Source organism: Ornithodoros turicata, chromosome 3 (genome assembly GCF_037126465.1).
Source record: "Ornithodoros turicata isolate Travis chromosome 3, ASM3712646v1, whole genome shotgun sequence".
Lineage (NCBI taxonomy): Eukaryota > Metazoa > Arthropoda > Arachnida > Ixodida > Argasidae > Ornithodoros > Ornithodoros turicata.
This window is the reverse complement of record NC_088203.1, coordinates 97903786-97920028: the sequence shown is the minus strand read 5'-3', so window position 1 is coordinate 97920028 and position 16243 is coordinate 97903786. Positions and strand designations below refer to the sequence as shown.

The 16243-nt window shown below is 43.8% G+C and overlaps 1 long non-coding RNA gene across 1 annotated transcript; it reads left to right on the top strand.

The window, feature by feature from the left end:
- The first annotated feature begins 3725 nt into the window (after positions 1 to 3725).
- Positions 3726 to 14537, top strand: LOC135387523 (uncharacterized). Its single transcript, XR_010421172.1, has 4 exons — positions 3726 to 3808; positions 4215 to 4311; positions 5030 to 5124; positions 13828 to 14537. It is a non-coding gene; the product is annotated as an uncharacterized LOC135387523 (long non-coding RNA).
- The last annotated feature ends 1706 nt before the right edge of the window (positions 14538 to 16243 follow it).

The following is a 16243-nucleotide window of genomic DNA, read 5'->3' as shown; positions in this document are numbered from 1 at the left end:
CATTCTCGAAGACTGCAGCCAGTACGTACGCGAGCGACGTGCCTTTATGGGAAAATACTGGGAAAAAGTATACTTTAAGTACAGTACAAAGTACGTGGTTTGAAATGTACTTAAAGTAAAGTACAAAAAGAACTTAGAGTACTACTTGAGCACTTGGTACTTCAAGTGCCTCCCATCACTGCCCCCCTGCCGCATAACTCAACTGTAAAAACGACTTCTATGCTGCTCTCGTAGCTTTTTTGTATATATAGTTTTTTTATAAAAAATATGTAAATCATTAAAACGTTTTGTATATACTAGAATAGGAGTAACCCCGTGGAAGTGCGTACACAGGAACCAAAGCGCCCTGCTTTGGGCTGAAGCAGGCCATTTGCTTCAAATCTTATGAGTATCTCAAAAAGCAAGGTTCGTCTTTCTCATCAGAATCTATTTAATAAAACGTACGGACACACAACTGTCCAGCTGTTTTACCTGAGGGCAGTTACAGAGATCTACTTGGAGCACCATTAGTTTTATGCGCATATCTCCTAACGATCAAACTGTTGCTAAGCTCGCTGGTTTCATCAATATTTGCAAGTATTCTCAGCATAGAAGCTTATACCGTCAAAATATCCTATCTGAATGACACAGCAGATGCATATTTTAAAACCTGACAGCAACTGTATAGCCACTTTGCACCTGTACATTGCGGACATTGCCGTATCCCTTTTGACTGCCTCTGAGCGGTCGTGTACTCATGCCCCTCTGCTGCCCATGTGCCGCTTGCGTCTTTCTCCCTTTCTGTTTTTTTTTCCTTTTCTTTCTTTTCTTTTTACAAGGAATAGCAAGTCGGCTCCTGCCTGGCTGACCTTTCCTTTTTACCTGCCTCTTTTTTTTTCGCAATAAACATATTCCCCCCCCCCCTTTTGACTGTGTGACTGTTTTTGTGTGAATAAACATATACCCCTCCCTTTTTTTTTTTTTTTGACTATCGGTATGCTACGACAGATGACGAATTCAGCGAGACCTATATAGCCTTGCACAGTTATTGTCCGTGTTGTATGTTACGATTACTTCACGATCGTCAAGAACGACTTGCACGTCCTCCCTCCCTCAGTTATGGCCGTAGTTGCCCTTGTACCATAAAACACCGGATCATCATCATCATCCCCCATCATCATCATCATAATCCCTTCCTCAGTTTGCCGACGGAGCGAATGGAAGAGTACGTAGGTCTCGGTGAAACAACAGAACTTTGCTGCAGGCACTAACCTTCATTTTGCCGATCGTTCCTGGGAAACTCGATATCATAACAGGAAAACAAAACAAAAAAAAAAACAGAAGGAAAAGCGCAACTTATTGATGATTGATTGATTGAAAGAAAGAAAAAAATGGGGATTGTAGCCCTCATCACGAGGGCCGGCTACCCCAGATCACCTAAGGAAAGGAATTCCAGACACATCCACCATCACCCACTGGAGATGTCGCGAAGCGGCGACGAATGCCACAGACAGGTCATAGCCCATCTAACAGCTTGGTGTCCCTTAAAAACTGTGTAACGGCTCGCAAAGCTGGCAGTTGAGTGCTCATTGGCCATGGGCCGAGCACCTTCAGCACTCCGAAGGGTCGATTGTCAACCCGGCCTAACGCGGCTACAAGTCTGTCACGACACTCAGAGTATCTTGGGCACGTAACTATAATATGTTTGAAGTCTTCGATTGAGCCACAGACTGGACAATTAGGAGAGTCCGCCTTCCCAAGCCTGTACAGGAGTCTTGCACTGTATGGTACATTGAGCCGGAGCCTGTGAAACAATGACGTAATCTGCCGTGGCATGGATGTTGGGAGGACCAGAGCTAGTTCGGGGTCAACCCGGTGCAGAAGGGAAGATCCAGCCTCGCCACAAAACCAACTTATTTATAGAGGTAGCAACGTATTAGTTAAGGCCATGGAGGATAGGTCCGCAGATAAGGCAAGCTAACCACCTTGTGGTTTTGATGCATTTACTGTTCCGGTTTCGGTGTAGTTGCTTTCACAGCCCTTCGGCAACCCTCTCATCCCCTTCCAGGCATTGCTGTGAGCTGCCCTGCATCCACTATACCAGACCTTCCCCGAAAACAGGCAATCATCCCCGTGGTAGTCCAAGAACGCGCTTTTGCCCACCTCACCTCTACTCATCCCCATTGCCGACAAATCTTCACCCCCCCCCCCTTCGGCTTATCAATTTTCGTCATTTGTTGTGCGCCGCTACAGCAAGTAAGAGATATTTACCTGTAGATCAAGCTACTCGCAATCACACACGTTTACTAAGTTGCTAGTTGTGCGTGCGTTCTCGTAACCACTGGAATCCCCAGGAAGCAAATATTGGTGGCAGAAGCACGCTTATGCCTATCGTGTGCGTATAGATTTGAAACGTGTCCGGTCGTAGCGTTGTGTAGATGCACGGCATCACGTGCATTTCTGCATAAATTGCAACACTAATCACAAATCTTCTAGTGATAACAATTACAAACATGTAACAACAAAACATGTAACTTAATTTGAAGTGAATTTGTGTAGGCATTTTAGTGCCCGTTTACTATCTCTGAGAGCTCAATTCCTAAACCTTAGATTTTCGCGATTAAAGATCCCATAAAGCAGCAGACAAACATGCTATGTTGGCGTTGTTTAACAGTAGGAATGGGCCAACCGAAGCCACGAATCCTTGAATCCTAGGCAGGATTTCGAGATTCGGAAACCCGAATCCCAGTGCCTAAAACGGCGTATCCAATCCTTCGAATCCATCAACCACGTTTGTTTGTTTGTTTTTAAAATTGACGCCACCGGAGTCCACCGAAAGCCTGATTGGTTTCCGGGTGCTTTCTTGTTTGTTTCTTTACATTGCCCTGAGAGAGTTCAAGCTGGAACTCTCATTACAAGTTTAGAAGTAACATGGTTTTGCTTTTGATTGCTTCTTAGTTCTGCGGAAAGAATTCAGACTCGAGAGTCTACGTATTTCCTGTAGTCGATAAACAACATGTTATGTAGAAGTATACAGGTATGTTTCCTCATGAAAGTGAACTGTTATTTCATTTGCCTTTCATTAACCAAATATATAAAACCCTGCTTTAAAACACTTTTCTGTTGAAGTGTTTTTCCCCCTCTCTTTTTTTTTTTTATTTTTAAGAAAGGATTCGGAAAATTATGCATTCATGCCATCTCCATTTAACAGCTTGTTTCTTGTAAACACAGCACAACAAGTTATGCATGTGCCAGAGAACGTTAAATATTTTTAATTTCCGAGTAAAATTGGCGGCAAAACGGATCGAGGCGACACCTGGTGGGAAATAATCCCAAATTTGTCAAGCAACAATGGTGAGGACAACAATGGGGAGTGGGAGACGAGGGGGGTTAATATGCGTCCTAGACCGACTTCCACGGGAACTGCGCAGACATTCGTGTGGAAAGTCTGGCAGAAAATCTAGGCCGGGAAAGCCACAGACAACACAGCGGTAGCAGGATTCAAACCCACCACCGCCCAAACTTCAGCGTGGCCTTAGCTACCTCCAACGACCGGGCGCTTTAACACACTCAACTGATGTCACACGACGAGATACATAAGCGGCTATGAGCGCATGGCATGGCATGGCATACTTGAAGTTCCCTGCCATGGATACATATCCTTGAATGATGACAGTTGAAGAAGTTGAAGTTGAAGAAAAGGTACCAGCAGCGGTAGTCAAACCCACTCCTTCCGATTTCCGGTACGAGATGCCACCCCGAGATGAGTGTGGGCTCGATTATTCCCCTTACTGGAACCGTTTTCTTCAACTGCCATCATTCAATTGAGGTATGCAACTGGGCGTTGTGTGGCTTATGCTGTGTTTGTCCTGTATCTAATAAACAATATATTATTATTACATATAAATTACCTCAACCATTACACCGTTAAAGGTCCTTACTTACCTGCGCAGTACCCGCTATCTTATGGTTCTGTTAGTTTGATAACACCAATGTAAGGGAAACGATACCGAAGTGTCATTTCACGGGAGGCGGCAAATGCTCTGTATAGCGGCAGCTGCTCATTCTGTGGAAACCCACAAGACAGCGAGACCATACTGAATGAAGCTCAAGTCTGCTACTGAAATTGCAGAGCGGACCCCGACACTATCAAAACCGGAGCGATATTCCTCCCTTGCCTCTTTACGACAAACGTCGATTATAATGCTTATCCCTGCAATACTGTGTCCCCACAGGAACCGTATACAAGCAAGGAATGTGAAGCCATGCCGTCGACCTGTAATAGTATTTGTTTGCGCGCTCTACTGTGCTTGGGCATCAGACTTTCACGAGGTAGAAGAGTTTGTCCTTTTATACTTCAATCTTCATAGTTATAGCCATAGTTGCATCATCACAGAGTAATGAGAAACGACATAACGTTGCATACTTATCCATTAAGCTACCGCGAATGTTTTCAGCTCCCTACCATTTCTAAGATCTCGTAGCAAATATGATAAAGAAACCACAGCCGACTAAGCTAACGGGCCATTTGGGTAATGGCACGAGATATTCGTGTGTGGTTATCGAGGTAATCGCGTACTGTGTGTATAGAATGGACGTCAATTTGCGACGTCGGTGTCTTTTTGCTATTATCGCCGACAAACATTCTAAACTTCCATTACCATCAATTCGGGGGGAACGGAGCGTAATTGCCAGCGTAAAGTTGGAGATCGACGCCAAACAAAAAGAGCCCATGTTATGAATCCTCATTCTGTTTCGCTACCACAGCTGCTTGCTCAACTAAATTGCCTCCCTGACCAATTTTCCGTCCGAACGACAGAAGAAGAAGGAACACAACAGGGTAAAAATAAACGCTGGCGTTAGTCACGTTCTATCGACCATGAAGAAGAAGAAACCTTACACAACATATTTTACGAATGCCGGGTTTCAAGGTGTTTCTGGTCGCGAACTGCGCGTTGTTTCTCGTTGCGGTGCCCGTTAGAGTGGGGTGCCCTCCGTGTTGCACCTCGATCGGTAACGCATCGGCTATGCCGCTTGGTTACTTTTTTAGGGTTTCATGTTCTCTGGAGGGCCCGTAACAGGGCGGTGGTGAGACGTGCGAGGTTCCTTCCAGTCCTGGCAGCTGTAGCATCCCTTCGTGGTGAGGTACGAAACTTTCTGACCCGTGAGTTGCACCACTTGGACCTCACTGCTTTCTCATTGACGTGGCTAGCCACGAACGTTTTCACCGTGAAAAATTCCTTAATATTTTTCACGCACTGTTGAGTTGTCTTAAAACTCTCCTTCATACAGTGTTAAAACATCAAATGAAAGCTGGTCGTATCTTTCCTTCTTAGTCCTCTCTCTTCACTAATTTAGCACTGTATAGGATTTCTTCCTCATAGTTTCAGTGGTTCATTGCATGTAATGTAATGCAATGTATATAATGTATGTAATGTAATGTAATGTTCTTCACTGGTTCATTGTATGCGCTGTTCTTCGCTGTCTCTTTTTATCTACCACTGTTTATTCATTGTATGTTATTAACTGGTTACTCTGTATATACTGCTGTTATTCGTTCTATGTTATCAACTGGTTTCTCTGTATATACCACTGTCATCCGTTGCATGTTATTAACCGGCTTCACTGTATATACCACTGTTATTTACTACTTGCACTGTACATATCATCAGGTTAATGTAATAAATTTTCTTTATATATATCGACCATGAATGCACAGGCGCTTGTGCACGCAGCATACACTGCGTGTCCAGGCTAACTATAGACGAATTTTTTTTATATATGAAGACATCACTTTTTCGTAGTTATGAGCGATGACAACATGTTCTACGCAAAAGGCCGCACCTTACGAAGGCACCTGCAAACCTCCTAAGTCGATATATTAATTAGGTTTCGTTAATTCACTTTCTAGCTATTGGACATATAAGCTCGGCGCAAATGAAAAATCAGTTTACCTCGATGCGCTGCCGTTTTCAAAAGAACGAGAGGAGAGACGATGATAGCGTTCTTTCTCCGTCGTGTTCAGGAGAAAGGGCAAAAAGAGCGCTTCAAAGCCGGCGGACAAGTATTATCGCCAGATTGCCGTTATTTCAGGGCCATTTCCTCGCACCATATTCGTCTCAAACGTTATTTTGAAAACGGCAGCGGCATCAGCGCCTCCAGGGAAACCGATCTTACCTTTGCGCCGAGCCTCTATTTCCAATGATTAAAAAGTAAATTAACGATACATAATTAACACACCGACACATTAAGAGGCCGCTGGTGCTCTAGTAAGATGTGGCTTTTGGCGTGGAACATACTGTCATCGCTTATAACTGAAAAAAATTATCCATATATCAAAATCCGTCTATAGCTAGCGTGAAAACCCTGTGTATATATAATCCAAAATAATCCATGAACACACAAACAATATTCTGGCGCACTCGAAACGCGTTGTCCATTTGTTGCATTTACATAATGTACATGCATGCATACATACGTATGTGCATTATGTAGGTACATTGCGTCAATCCTCTCTCTTTGATAATTAAAAAGTTAATGAACGAAAGTTCATTAATAAATCGACACAGAAGCTTGCCTGTGCGCTCTTAAGGTGGGCCTTCAGGGGAAGAGTACATCGCCATTGGTTAAAATTATCTTTCACCACGGTCCTCGTGATGCCATATCATACGCAGTCCCTCTCTTGTCCGTACACGATGTCTACGATCTTTTGAAGTATAAAGTTGCTCTTGTTATGCATTCATTTTAGTACACCCCATCCACTAGACTTGATCTCGCGTTGCAAAATGTTCTCACTCATTACTCTCTCATGTGCGACCCGTACACATTTTATTATTCCACTGCACGTACGAACTTTGGTTAACTTTCAATTTTATCTTATGGTAGAGAGGTATGGAATGGACTACCATTCGAGCTACGCTCTACTGCTAGCCGTGCTTGCTTCAAGAGAAATGCTAAAATGCATTAACTATGGCAAAAAAAAAAAAAAACTTTCTGGCTTTTCTGCCATAGTTACCCCGCATCGTTTGGTCTAAATAAAATTTCATTCATTCATTCATTTTTGTACATCATAATAGTGTCCTGTTGCGATGTTTTCACTGCATTTGCTTCTTTCACCTTAATCCCAACGTCGTTGTTACCTTTGTTCTTTTTCTTTTTTTGTTTAGTGTTCTGGTTTGTAATGTAATTAAAGGTCGAAGGATGCAATATGCGGTGTAACGAGCTTTGGAGCTTTTTTAGAAGGGGGACGGCAGCAAACACCTATGGTGAGCTTTTGTACTATGTAGCTTTTGTACTTTTGTAGCTATGGTGAGCTTCTCGCTCACCATAAAACACCTCCTTGTTCAACGAAGCCTTGATTACGGGCGTGACGGCGCGTGCCAAGACACTCGTGCCGAGGCTTTTTTTTTTTTTTTTTTCGTCTTTGACACAGATAACGTTCTGGCGTAGGACGAACCCTGAAGGCCCCGAGGCGATGAGGCTCCTCATTCATAATCACAAAATAAAGATGTTGTTTGCTCGGAGAAAATGAGTAATTTTAGCCGTTTTGAGGCTCGTAAGACGTTGTCAAAACTATAGGTAGTACTAATGCGACAACTATTTGACAAATGTCACAACTAATGGAACTATATATGCACGGACATTTATGCGAATTAAACCTGCGTTCATTTTGCAATGCTGGGGAGTAAATGTAAGGATAAGATACAAAAACGTGGAGCAATTTTGATTTAGAACACTTGAACCGACAAATGTTTTCTTAATTTACTCCTTTTGTTCCTTAGAGTGTAGTACGTATTTCATAAACTTCCCTTCGATCGATTAATAGAGATATCATACACCGCCCCCACGTGCACGCTTACGAAAGGCAACGTGTAAGTATTAACGTCCACTTATATTTCATTCTCCTTTTTTTTTTCTTATTTTCTTATAAACTCAACTCAACTCCGCTTATATTGCTCGCAACAGCATTCTAGTTCCACAGAGTCGGGTTACCCGCGTCAGCGTTTACAATATACAATGAACTTTTCTTCATTCACGTTTCAGAAACCGACTGTCAAGTTAGGCATGAAACAGGAGGAAGAAGACTTACAGTGTAGAATGTTGAACAGTCGTGTGTGAATCCTTTGTCACAATATCCAGTTCCGGCATCAGACACAAACACACAGACGTGGGATAACGATTCAGTCACCAAATTGATTGAGAAACCGCGACACACGAAAATAGAGCACGCGTCTGACGCGCACTCACGCATACACATAAGCTGCGTTCCATGAATGCGACTAAAGCTTATCTCATCCACTTATCGCAGCAAATTCTCACCGACAGGGCCACGTCAACCCATGCACCGGTCGAGATAGGTGAGAGGAGGTACGATAACTGGAAACTATGGGCTTCCGTCGCATTCATGCAACCACCCCTAAGACAAATCAGCTCATGGATGCGAAATTATCACTCGATAAATTCCTGCCACGTGGGGATTGTATTTTCTTTCTTTTCATTTTTTTTTCATTTTTATTTTTTATTTTGGTAACTCAGTTGGGGGAGTGGGAGAGAGATAGTGGATTTCCAACAGTCATCCTTCAGAACAGACTTGGTGCTGTCTTTGGGAGACCACTTATCTGATTTTCTCTCATACCTGCAACTTCTGGGTTCGCCTTAAGAAGAATAAACCTCGGAATGCTCAAAAGGTTCACCTGTGCTAAAACAGCTACTGGTATGTATGAGTAGCTAAAACTTTAATGGCTTCTAATATCACTCTTTCTCGGCACAACTGAATATTTGTAAAATGAGAATCATATCTGTAGTACACGCTTGTTGCTTAGACCGATTTCACACTAACGTGACCTTTTTCGCGTCCGTGTTTTGACCACATTTTTCTTTTTCTCGGTAATCATCCGTGTGCTCACCGTGCTCGAGACGTTTGCTTGTTCTTTCCTTTTTCTTTTTTGCCACTTTTCACATGCTCCAATCGGGTTCATATCGGTCATACACACTACAGTATTTACTCGTGAGTGGCGCTTTCACAACGATGAATTTCCTCCACGCCCCATTCTAAGCGATTTTCACGGAACAAACTCGTCTTCAACTCCGTGCCCTTTCAGTCTCCGTGACTTTCAGTTATTTCCTCCGTGTCCTATAGAAATTTGTAGCGGGTAGAAAACGGACCAGCATTTTTCAAGGCTGCTATTCACACTGTTCGAGCCCGTGTGCCCAGTCCGCGAAAATTACTGCATGTCCGTTTCTTGCACGGCGAGCCGACAGCGTGAAAAACCAGCACCTCCTAGATAGCTGTGATGGCCACTAACTACTTCTACAGTAGTTTAACTAGTAGTTCAACTACTTTTCAGGGGAGGTAGTTAAAACTACACCTTTAACTACTGCAATGTATTTTAACTACATCTATAACTACTTAACGTTGTCCATCAACACCAATCCCATTCGATAGTGTTCTTGGACACCTAAATATGAATCACAAGCAGTGATAAAAGTGAAGATTTAGTACACATGCACGGCACAATTGCTCTGCACCTCCGTTCTCATCAAACAAGTAGCTCAAGGTAAAAATCGGAAGCACAATCGTGCCGTAAAGCTTGCGGCAAAAAAGTAGTTGGCGCATGCAGTAACCTAACTACTGTAGTTAACTACTCGAAATAGTAGTTTAACTAGTAGTTGCCACTACATTTCCGCAGGTAGTTGATAACTACTTTTTAACTACAATCAGGTAGTTTAACTACATGTAGTTAACTACTGGCCATCCCTGCTAGATAGTAGAAAGCCTGTGCACTACGTCACACAGGAAGGCCTGCTGTTGCAACTATTGATGTTACTGTGACGTCAATGAAAGAGCGAACAAGAGAAAAGCTCGAAGCAGCTCGCAAAGCTCACGCGGACCTCCGTGAGTTAGGTAGGGCGTAGGCCTTCTGCTATCTATGAGGTGTTGGAAAAACGGACCAGATTAGGACACCCGAAGAGTTTCTAGGCACGGACACGGCCCGTAAACAAACGTGCATGTGTAAATAGCACCATACACTTTAATGGGTCCGTTTCTCGCCCGTGAAATACACGGACGAGAAAAGCATAAAGGCCCTTTCACGCGTCCTTTTTTGTCGTCGCTCCGCTTGAAAAAGAGGGGCTAAAGGCAATCCAGCCCCGTAGGTTCCGATGGGTTCGTTTTGCCTCCGTTAAACACAGGGACAAGAAAAATATTCGTATGAAACCGCTCTTCTTTTCGAATAATCTGATAGACGTTGATGAATAATTGAACCCCTGTATGCAATAAGGGGACAAGTCGAGTTATCCCCTTTTTACTGTTTTTGCTGCAATGACATCTACATCCCAGCATGTACCCGTCAAAGAAAATTTAGGACCGTATTGCAATTTATTGGCCCGCTGCACGAGGTCAAGAAACGGGAAATGTATGTGTGTCAATGGGACGGACAATCAGATCAGGCCTCTTTTCTCGGTTTGAGATTCCTTGACTTATCCTCTTATTGCATACAGAAGTTCAATTGGATAATGACGTTTGTGGGCAAGTTATCATCTGTCCTGTTTGCCTTCTCAGTCACGCAGTGCGCGAGTAATTGAGCCTCTGTATGAAATAAGGGGTAAGTCGACTTATCCCCCTTTGACTATTTTCGCTGCAATGACATCTACATACCAGTATGTACCACCCAAAGAAAATTTCGGACCATATCAGGCGCGGATCTAGAGGGGTTCCGGTCCAGCCCCCTCAATTCCAGACTTCAACATAGGGTTCAATGAACCAATCCCAGCATGCACGCGGCACTTGTCCATAGCGACCCCCCCCCCCCCCCCCCGTCCGGACAATCCTAGATCCGCCCCTGGACCGTATTGCAATTTATTTGCCTGCTACAGGAGGGTAAGAAACGAGAAATGTGTGTATGTCAATGGGAGGGGACAATCGGATCAGGCCCATTTTCTCGGTTTGGAACCTTTCGATTTATCCCCTTATTGCATACAGAGGTTCAATTGTAAATCACATTTTTTCCCCTTATTCTATCACATCACATCACGTCCCGAAAGGAGAAAAAAGGAAGTGGCGTAAGCGTGCGCTATATGCGGTTTCGGGTGGGGCTGTTGATTAAGAAGGCTGTGGCTTTAAGACACATGTGGTTCCTATCCTCGTCCGCAGTTTCATGTTCTTCCTCCGTGTCTCTACGGGCGGGAAGAAACCGGAGAGTGTTTGTTTTATTTGTTCAGCGCTGGCAGCGTCAGCAGTTGGTCAGCGTTTCCTTACATCAAAAGAAGCTATTTTCGGGGTAGGCGCACAGCCGCAAAAAAAAGAGGTTAAAATAAAGGCACTATAAAATAAGGGCGTTAGAAGTAAGGAGATAACCTTCACTATTTCTCTTTTCTTGCTCCTTAGCATTTCATGCTTTGCTGCTCACTCACATGACAAAGACAACATCCCGAGAGCGTGTGTATATCGCGTTGACAGGAACAACGTCATAAAAATATATCCTGTAGTACGAAATAAGATAAAAACGCAAATTCGTACCTTCGTATATGACATATGTACTCTGGGAGAAAAAAACAAACACCATAAATGTTTTCTCAACCTTTAACCGAACAACTACCTTAAGTGTGGGAGATGGAAACAGCTCCAAGACCTAACAAATAAAAATGTCACTTCATCTTGTATAACGCTATTTTAGAACACGATGAAAGACGTCCTCGTAAGTGAATTTCACGTTCACGTCCCCTATATTGAAAAATATTGCAACGGCATCGTTTACGGAACGTCCATCTCGCATATTCCACCATGGCCGGCACAATGTCCTATAAACCACTCACGACGGCGTCTGTCTGTATTGGATTCAGTGCTCGAAAGCCGTAAGTCCCACGCATATCGAAATGAGACGCGCTCACAAGCGCGCCCATTCTCAGGCGTATATTCCAGGCTCGGTGTATACGCTTTCCCGACCATGCTCGTACGAACCTGCGGGAATTATGCGCACACTCCTTTCGCTGTTGCTTTCAAACCACGTTTATCAATTATTATTATCATTATTATTATTATTATCATCATCATCATTACTCTTATTATTTTCAAACCACGTTTCTCGCAATATATTCTTTAAATATAATTTCTCGCAGCTATCTCCAAAGCACATTGTTCTCAACCTAAACCTGTCATTGCGGCCGCGCGTTGTCGAATGCTATTTCTTTTCTTTTCTTTTTTTTCTGGAGCGCTCTTTTTAGATAAAAAGAAGAAGAAGAAATAAAAAAATGAGGCCGTACAAAGCGGATATCAAAACAGAACTTCACCACATAGAACGCTCCTAGTCAAACATCATCCCGAATGTGATGTGATGTGATGTGATAGAAAAAGAAAAAAAAAAGGGGATTTGGGCATCCCGAATGACATCGTTTTCTCCCCTGATTTGTTGACAACTCAAACTGAAACTTTATTTTAATGCGTCCATGAACAGCTATATAAGCACAACACACAATGGTTCACAAGGAAGTGGTGCACAACGGGAGACGTACGCCTTTTATGTGACAATTATGTACTTATCTATGAAGGGAGTTGCCTGAGGACAGGAGCTGCCGATATTTCAAACAGAGACTTTCGAAATATCGGCGGCTCTCGTACTGAGGCAATTCCTTTCATATATCCTTATCGGTTCACGGGATTTCTACCCGTCTATGTACTTATCTCTGTGTCACAAACAACAAAAAATGCGTATGCCTCCCGATTTCAAGCGTGGAGACAACGACGTCATTCGTGATGATGAGGAGCGAGCTATGAGGTGAAGTTTTGTTTCAAGAGATGATGCCAGCTGCGGTCACCGTCATCAACCTGAGACTATCGAACATACCCTGAAAGAATGCCGGGTCAACAACACTATACGGGAAACCTACCTTGCACACTCCAGGACTGGCACATTGGCGAACATCCTATACCCTGGAGGTTGTTGCGCAGACCAAGCTACAAAAACTCGTAACCTCGTGCGCTCTCTCCAGAAAACGGGCCTTTCGCAAAGACCCCTCTAGCCTGCCTCCACAGTGCACTTCGGACGCATCGGTTTCATTCGCCCTTGTACATACCTCACCTACAACCCTTCCTTAATCTATTTCTTCTTCTTCCTTTGTTATCGTCGTGATTATGCCTACTCGCTTGTGGCCAACAACGGCAAGGCAATTTCGACATTACCCCCCCACCCCTCTCGGATTTCAGAGTGTGGAAAGTCGGGTGTTTCACAAGGCATTCTACAGTTTTCCAACTGATATGTCGGCCGTTGGCGATGTCACGTCGAGACTGGGAGGTACCCGTGTTCTAACCCCGGAGCCGAATTTCATGAGTCATTGTAAGAGTCACTGTTCCGCAAGTGACTCTGCCCGGGCTCCCGGGCTTCTGACAGGTGGCGTCATCTGGTGGCGTCATCTATGCCCTGAGAGAATCTCAAACTACGAAGTTTTGCGGGTTCTTTGCGAAATTCGTGGAAGCGGTTATATTTTGCCTACTGAGTCTTCGATCGAGGATGATTTAAAAAAACAAAATCAAATAAATTTCACTTTTTAGTTTGTAGTGGCAGTATAAATCAATTAAAGCAGAACCACGATATTTTGTAGACAGTGTGAAATGCATACGCATGACGCGACAATCCGAACCAAAACCACGTTCAATGTTGACTTGCTAGAATATTTTCGTTCAAGTGTGCAGAAGCGTATACGAAGAGGGGAGTCAAGTCCTGTAGATCACACAAACAAAAATGCAGAAACCGACACTGAAGATCGGTTTCTGCATTCAAGTGTGCACTAAAAATTTCCAACGAAAGTGGCTCATGCGCAAGTAGGATAGTCTCTGGCTCTTTTTTTCAACAGGAAGGCTCGCTATATCCCGCGAAGATGAAGCACTGGAACTGAAACCTCCTCACCCGCCAGAGAGCTGGGAGATCAACACGACATTACTTGTCAAGGAAAAGCGAAGATATGCCGTCAATGAGGATTAATGAGGCGATTATATTCGAAACGCAGTTAAATGCTAGCGTCCCGTGGAGTACAAAGCACAATTCACGGAGTAGACTAGCGTGCGCAATAAATTACATAGCGGTCCATTAGAGCCGCCCTATATATTACCAGTCGACGGACTGAAAGGGGTCAGACAGAATTGCCATGAGATGAACTAGTACTCTGATTGCGATAACCAGTTGCATTTATAGTGGAAGCGTTAGGTTAATAAAGGCAAAAAGCAAAGACAAAAAAAGGAAGTTCAAGGTCGTAGATTTCCTCAAACCGTTTTGAGGTCTCTCAAGGGGTATACTACATCATCACCTCTCCCAGTTCATTTCAAATTACTTTGAAGGCTTTGTTCATTTCGCAGTGGGTGTTATAACTCCAGCTTTCCAGTCAGTTACCGAGCATCCAAATCACCATTGGCGCATTTTCTTATTAATGTAAGTAGCAAGATGTCACTTAGTGTCGCGAAATGCTGTATACACTCAGCAAATAGGCTGCGAAATCAAACAACGCCTAGTCAACCTCTCCCCAGTATTTTTCTTCACCAACATCAACGTCATCAAATAAAGCCTACGTCCGTCGCCGGTTCCTGTGAAGCATGCTTTGACTGCAGCAGTGCGCTGTATGTAGGACAAACAATCAACTTGTATCACTGAGAAATAAAGCGACGGACTAACCGCAACGAGCGTCGAACTGCGGGGTAGTTGGTAACAGTACATAATGATAAACGGAAAGCAGCCAGGGACAAGGACGAGTAAGCGAGTAAGCGCCAGCAGTTCGTTTGTGCGCTTACTCGTCCTTGTCCCTGGCTGCTTTTCGTTTATCATTATGAACTAACCATATCTGTCTCTCTCGATACACAAGGGCACTTTGCTCTTGGAACCGCGCAAAGTTGTCATTAGCGTGCAAGAAATAAGAAGATTAAATTCCATGCACACCGCCTTTTATGAAGGGATCGCCTATACAGCGCAGCGGAATGCATTCTACAAATGCAAATATGGCCAGAATGACCAAAAGTAGCTCTAAAGGTTGCATATTTTCGAAACACACAACAGGTTCATTCTTTTCGCCTGCACTGCCTGCACCTCCTGAACTAGTTCAAGGAGCGCAACCCTCTCGGATTCTTTTCGTCATAGACCAATCGTCTACTTAAGAACGGGTGCAGCACGAGTGCAGCGCTTTCCTTTTGAAAAGAATGAACGTCTAATCACAGTGCATCACCAGGCATGGCAAATAGTGCAAGTATGAACGGAGTATAGTATATATTAGTTATATAGTAGTACGTATTTATATTTAATATAAGTGTATATTATGGTGCAGTAAGTTGTATATTTTCTGTTCGGTTGAAATTACATTTCAGAAACAGGTCGTCTTTTGAACAGTGCTTTTGCGCGACCGACCCACATAGACTGTCTTACGCCAAATAAAATCTTAGCATCGGTTCATGTTCTCTGGCTACGCTTCCAATGAAATTTACTGGCTATCATTTTATGAACTCCCATGTTGTGATGTTCGCCACCTTCATGACAGATTGCTGACTACACAGCACCGTATTTATGTATTTATGGGCACCTATACTGCGTGGTTTCAGGGTGACGCAACAGATATCTGCAAAAAGATATCTGCAAAACTTCATAATAGAGAAAGCCAGAACCATGAGCGCAGACGCAAAAAAAGAAAAATAAAAAGGAAAGAAACACAGAATCGACGCAAGCCGCTAAAACGAGCGGTCTGTGTCGTTTCCGATTTTCGCCTCTTCGCCGGTGTCAGAGTTCATTCCAATTTCATTTCAGTTTCGGCTCTTCGCCAGATCGCAATAGATCACCTGCTGTTTGCAAACACTCTGCGTCACAACCAGATGTCGCGACTTGTCGTTGGCAAAATAAAGCCACGTGCATTCGCAGCCGCCGACCACATGAATTGTTTTGATGGTTGTTTCCGATTATGTATGCCATTGCGCGAAGGAGATACGAAGGAAAACTTCATGTGGGAGGCAACTACTGCCCTGACATCACCTCACAAAACGCGGAAACAACGAAGTTACTCGACGGCAACAGCCACTTGCGCTTGTTTTGCGGACAAGCCACTCTCTCCTAATCTCATGCTATCTTGATGTGACGTGCCGAAGCGGGTGGTCTATTCATCTGTGCTATAATATCTGCAGGATAACGACCTACGTAGGCTACGAATCTCGTTCCTTCGTTCCTTTGAGTGGCACGCACTAAATGGCTGCAGAGGACATGGTCTGAGGCTCATCTCTTGGGACGACTAGGAACGATAC